Genomic DNA, 7347 nt, shown 5'->3' on the forward strand with positions numbered 1-7347 from the left:
TCATAATGGAAAAACAGTTCGCAATTGTACGTATACAATATATATATATATATATATATATATATATATATATATATATATATATATATATATATATATATCGAAATAAAAATTTACTTAATAAAGCGGTAAATAGTAAGTACAAACTCACTGCTTGCTAATCCACGTGATAACCTGACAAGCTACTAATCCTGGTTCGTCTCCAAAGAACGAACAGTCGACGAGTCTAGACAATATAAAAATGATTAAAACGGACCCTAACTCTAGAAAGTACTAGACACCACACAGGACTAGCACAAACAACAAGTCAAGGTGAACCAATTCAGAGTAAACACAATACTCAGATAATTAACACATCATAAACAAGCCAAGTCTATTTAGTTCCCGCTTACAAATCTGTTTCGTAAAATATTATTTAAATAATTATTAAATAATAAATCAAGTACTTACCAAATAGTGGGTTAGCCGAGTTACCGATAACTACCAAGCTAACCTCACATGTCGGGTGACCTAAGTCCAACCCGACCCAACCATTTTATCAAAATATAAACCATAGTTTATAATCCCAAGATATGATTTGATAAAATAATAATTGCAAGCGGAACTCAATATCCATAAACAAAAGTAACCTTTAGTTATTGACAAAACTTAACTAAATTAAGCTAAATAAAACGTCATATAGTCAAAATGTAACTTTAGCCAACTTGGCACACCAAGTCAATATTTTGTAAGACGATAATTACCCAAGTAATTATCCTAATAAAGATTGCAAATTAAACATCGCTTTCAATTAATATTATCCAAAACGATAAACGAAGGGTTGGTGTTAAAATTATAAATCTCCAATCCAACAATTTAGACTTAATATACTTAAACCCTTTGAAATAATTAAGGAATATGAATAGTCACAATTTCCCATACACATACTGCCAGGAATCTATACAACCAATCATACCACAGAATTAAGAGTGTCTCAGCAACCATTTCGACAATTTACCAAACTCATGAACAGTAATTAGCAATATCCATTCCTTGTAATAACAATTAGAAGGCTGCCCTAACGAGTTGTCAACACAGTGGTGTTAAACCACACAACGAGCAATAACAATGAATTGAATCAACTTTGCAACACTAGGAAAATCCATGAAATCTAAGCCTAACGATCTCAACAACAAGTGAGATAAACAACAACACCTAACAATCTCAGGAAAACAACAGCAGCAAATAACAAACAACACGACAGCCACAACATGAGGAAACAAAGAACAGTAAACTCAAGGGATTCGACATACCGATCGAGAGTAGTTAAGCTAGATCGTTCCAGAGATGATATAGCTCAGCTTCGACGTTAGACAAGGGCCTGAACATAAGATTAATCATGCCCAATTCAGATTATGATTTGGCAGCCACAACACACGAACAACGATAAACGTAACGGCGCAAAACAAGAAAAGTTGTACGTACCAAACTCGGGTTTAAAGCCTTAGGATCGACGAGAGAAAACAAATTATCCTAGTGTTGCAAAGTACGATAGCGACGTAAACAAATTATTAAGAAAACCAAGGAATAAGCTTACCGAATCCAAAAGCGAAGGGAATAAACGTACGGAGTGATGTTTCAGAGTGTTAGAATGAGTGAGAGTCGGCTAGGGTTTTCATAAATAGTGTCAGAAAGAGTTTGGTCGCGTTATGGGGTCTATTTATAGACCCCGACATAAAATTAAAGGTGAGGCGCGATGCGAGGCGCGTTCGTCCCATCGCGCCTTCGCTAGACGCAGAAATCGTATGGGGGCGCCTCAATTTTGGATCCAACGGTCAACTTTTGCTTGGGCACAACATATCCAAAAAATATCCCGATCCAACGGTTAAATTGGGAGATATGAATGTTTTCTCAAAATATGTCAGATTCAGAAGGTACAAGAATAAATCATTGATTATAAACCGAATACAAATCAAATCGCCATCGAAAACTCACACGACTCATGCGACACATACAAGTACAACTCAAACCGCAAACAAACTGTGACTCTTGCTAAGTCCACCATTAACAATCCGAAAATAAGTCGGAAACACAAAAAAACCATGACGGAAAAACACGGGATATTACAATCTCCCCAACTTATATAAAATTCTTCCTCGAATATAAAACAACACAACCCGCGTAATAACATATCATAAAACTATATGTTGTCCGAACGAAAACGCATATAGCCAACGTAAACAAATAAACATGACACCCAAAGTAATCAAGGAAAACAATTTTTAACAACTCTGCAAAACGAACTTTGTTTCGCGGAACATTTCCCAACCAAGTAACCAACCCAAACTGTAATTATAAGAATTCCGTGCTTAACAACCTAAGTCCTTGCGTAAGCAAAAACTCAAATGGTTGTTCCTTGAACGATAACTCCAAACCACCACTTTCATAAACCGAACAATCTTAAATGATCATAAACAGTATCAACACTGATTTCCACTTAACATAAAATGATAACGCCATTTGTAGGTGAAACCAAACGAAGGAATACAAACCCTCCCACATAAAGCTCGACTGAAATACTTAGGATAATCAAGAAAGAAACCTCGAATCTCTTTCAATTACAACTCTAAACAAAATTTCCACCCAGAGAAGGTCAACACAAGACGAAACACGCCGAAAACGTATGGGGTATTACAAACGTTTCACATTTTTAGCGATTTAAGGCAAACGTTTGAACGTTGCGAAAAAATCCAAACGTTTCCCTTTTTAAGCGACTTAAGCCAAACGTTTAAAACGTTACGAAACAAACCCAAACGTTTAAAACGTTACGAAACAAATCCAATTTTTTTTTAGCGATTAAAGCGAAACGCTTACAAACGTTACGAAACAAATTTTAACGTTTCCCCTTTTTTGTGATTTAGCCAAACGTTTAAAACGTTTCGAAATAAATCCAAACATTTCACCTTTTTTGCGATTTAAGCCAAATGTTTATAACGTTACGAAACCAATCCAAACGTTTAAAACGTTACAAAACAAATCCTAACATTTCACCTTTTACCGATTTAAGCTAAACATTTAAAACGTTACGAAACAAATTCGAACGTTTCGCCTTTTTAGCGATTCAAGCGAAACATTTATAAACGTTACAAAACAAATCCTAACGTTTCACCTTTTTGGCAATTTAAGCCAAACTTTTAAAACGTTACGAAACCAATCCAAACGTTTAAAACATTATGAAACAAATCCTAACGTTCACCTTTTTAGCGATTTAAGCCAAACGTTTAAAACGTTACAAAACTAATCCTAACGTTCCATCTTTTTAGCGATTTAAGCCAAACATTTAAAATGATACGAAATAAATCCTAACGTTTATCTTTTTAGCAATTTAAGCCAAACGTTTAAAACATTTCGAAAACCAATCCAAACATTTCCCCTCTTTAGTGATTTAAGCCAAACATTAAAAACTTTACGAAACCAATCCAAACATTTCAAACGTTATGAAAGAAATACAAATATTTCTCCTTTTGAGACATGTAAGCCAAACGTTTACAATTATTACGAAACAAATCAAAATGTTTCCCCTTTTTAGCGATTTAAGCCAAACATTGAAAACATTACGAAACTAATCGAAACGTTTAAAACATTACAAAACAAATCCAAACGTTGCATCTTTATAGCCAAACGTTTACAAGCGTTACGAAACAAATCCAAATGTTTCACCTTTTTAACGATTAAGCCAAACATTTAAAACGTAATAAAACCAATCTAAACGTTTAAAACGTTACGAATTAAATCCAAACGTTTCACCTTTTAGGCAATTTAAGCCAAACGTTACGAAACAAATCCCAACGTTTTACCTCTTTAGCGATGTTAACCAAATGTTTAAAACGTTAAGAAACCGATCCCAACATTATGAAACAATCCTAACGTTTCCTCTTTTTAGCGATTTAAGCCAAACGTATAGAACGTTTCGAAACAAATCCAAACATTTCACCTTTTTAGCGATTTAAGCCAAACTTTTAAAACGATACGAACATTCCACTTGTGGCCTTCTTCAACCGCCTTGAAACAAATCCAAATGTTTCCTCTTTTTAGAGATTTATGCCAAATGTTTAGAAACCTTATGAAACAAATCCAAATGTTTCACTTTTTTAGCGATTTAAGCCAAACATTTAAAACGTTACAAAATAATTCCAAACGTTTATAACATTATGAAACAAATCCTAACGTTTCACCATTTTAGCGATTTAAGTAAAACGTTTAAAACTTTTCGAAACAAATCCAAACGTTTCACCTTTTTAGCAATTTAAGCAAAACGTTAATAAACTTTACGAAACAAATCCAAACATTTCACATTTTTAGCGATTTAAGCCAAACATTTAAAACGTTACAAAACAAATCCAAATATTTCACATTTTTAGTGATTTGAGCCAAACGTTTACAAACGTTACGAAACAAATCCAAACGTTTCAACTTTTTAGAGATTTCTGCCAACCGTTTACAAACGTTACGAAACAAATCCAAACATTTCACCTTTTTGGAGATTTAAGCCAAACGTTTAAAATGTTACGAAACCAATCCATACGTTTAAAACGTTACGAAACAAGTTTCACCTTTTTAGCGAAACAAATCCTAACCTTTCACCTTTTTTGCGATTTAAGCAAAACTTTAAAAAAGTTACGAAAGCAATGCAAACGTTAAACCGCTACGAAATAAATCCTAACGTTTCACCTTTTTAGCGATATAAGCCAAACGTTTAAAACGTTACGAATTAGATTTTAACGTTTCACCTTTTTAGCGATTTAAGTTAAACGTTTAAAACGTTACGAAATAAATCCTAATGTTTACCTTTTTAGCGATTTATCCCAAATGTTTAAAACGTTTTGAAAGCAATCCAAACGTTTTACCTTTTTAGCGATTTAAGCAAAACGTCTAAAACGTTAAGAAACCAATCCAAACGTTTAAAACTTTACGAAACAAATCCAAATGTTTTTTCTTTTTATAGATTTAAGCCAAACGTTTACAAACGTTACGGAAAAAATTTAAACGTTTCGCCTTTTAGAAATTTAAGCCAAACGTTTACAAAAGTTAGGAAACAAATCCAAATGTTTCCCATTTTTAGCGATTCAAGCCAAACGTTTGCAAACTTTACGAAACAAATCCAAACGTTTCACTCTTTTAGCGACTTCAACCAAATGTTTAAAACGTTACGAAACCAATCCAAGCGTTGAAAACTTTACAAAACAAATCCAAACGTTTCACCTTTTTAGCAATTTAAGCTAAATGTTTATAAACATTATGAAAGAAATCAAAATGTTTCACCTTTTCAGCGATTTAACCCAAACGTTTACAAAAGTTATGAAACCAATCCAAACGTTTAATACGTTTCGAAGCAAATCCTCAAGTTTCATCATTTTTGCGATTTAAGACAAACGTTTAAAACGTTTTAAAACAAATCCAATTGTTTCACCTTTTTAGCAATTTAAGCCAAATAGTTTACAAACGTTACGAAACAAATCCAAACGTTTCCCCTTTTTAGCGATTTAAGCCAAACGTTTACACACGTTACAAAACAAATCCAAAACGTTTCACCTTTTTAGCGATTTACCCCAAACATTTAAAACGTTACGAAACCAATCCAAACGTTTAAAACGTTACGAAACAAATCCAAATGTTTCACCTTTTTAGCAATTTAAGTCAAACGTTTACAAAGGTTACGAAACAATTCCAAATGTTTTACCTATTTATCGATTTAAGCCAAACGTTTAAAACGTTACGAAACCAATCCAAACGTTTAAAACGTTACGAAAGAAATCTAAACGTTTCCCCTTTTAACGATTTAAGCCAAACATAACAAATGCAAACATTTCACCATTTTAGCGACTTAAGCCAAACGTTTAAAACGTTGCGAAAGCAATCCAAATTTTTAAAATGATACGAAACAAATCCACACGTTTTACCTTTTTAGTGATTTAAGCCAAACATTTACAACAGTTACGAAACAAATCCAAATGTTTCCCCTTTCTAAAGATTTATGCCAAATGTTTACAAACCTTATGAAACAAATCCAAATGTTTCACCTTTTTAGCGATTTAAGCCAAACATTTAAAACGTTACGAAATAATTCCAAACGTTTATAACATTATGAAACAAATCCTAACGGTTCACCATTTTAGTGATTTAAGTAAAATGTTTTAAACTTTCCGAAACAAATCCAAACGTTTCACCTTTTTAGCAATTTAAGCAAAACGTTTACAAACGTTACGAAACAAATCCAAACATTTTATATTTTTAGCGATTTAAGCCAAACATTTAAAACGTTACAAAACAAATCCAAACATTTCACATTTTTAACGATTTGAGCCAAACGTTTACAAACGTTACAAAACAAATCCAAACGTTTTATCTTCTTAGCGATTTCAGCCAACCGTTTACAAACGTTACGAAACAAATCCAAACATTTCACCTTTTTAGAGATTTAAGCAAAACGTTTATAATTGTACGAAACCAATCCATAAGTTTAAAATGTTACGAAACACATCCAAACGTTTCACCTTTTTAGCGAAACAAATCCAAACGTTTCACCTTTTTTGCGATTTAAGCAAAACTTTTAATAAGTTACGAAAGCAATTCAAGCGTTAAACCGCTACGAAAGCAATCCAAACGTTAAACCGCTACGAAACAAATCCTAACGTTTCACCTTTTAAGCGATATAAGACAAACGTTTCAAACGTTACGAATTAGATTTTAACGTTTCACCTTTTTAGCGATTTAAGTTAAACGTTTAAAACGTTACGAAATAAATTCTAATGTTTACCTTTTTAGCGATTTATGCCAAACGTTTAAAACATTTTGAAAGAAATCCAAACGTTTTACCTTTTTTGCGATTTAAGCAAAACGTCTAAAACGTTAAGAAACCAATCCAAACGTTTAAAACTTTACGAAACAAACCCAAACGTTTTTTATTTTTATTGATTTATGCCAAACGTTTACAAACGTTACGGAAAAAATTCCAACGTTTCGCCTTTTAGAAATTTAAGCCAAACGTATACAAAAGTTAGGAAACAAATCCAAATGTTTCCCATTTTTAGCGATTTAAGCCAAACGTTTATAAACGTTACGAAACAAATCCAAACGTTTCACTTTTTTAGCGACTTGAACCAAATGTTTAAAACGTTACGAAACCAATCCAAACGTTGAAAATATTACAAAACAAATCCAAACGTTTCACCTTTTTAGCAATTTAAGCCAAACGTTTACAAACGTTACGAAACAAATCAAAACGTTTCACCTTTTCAGCGATTTAAGCCAAACTTTTACAAAAGTTACGAAACCAATCCAAACGTTTAATACGTTACGAAGCAAATG

Source organism: Mercurialis annua, linkage group LG7 (assembly GCF_937616625.2).
Source record: "Mercurialis annua linkage group LG7, ddMerAnnu1.2, whole genome shotgun sequence".
Lineage (NCBI taxonomy): Eukaryota > Viridiplantae > Streptophyta > Magnoliopsida > Malpighiales > Euphorbiaceae > Mercurialis > Mercurialis annua.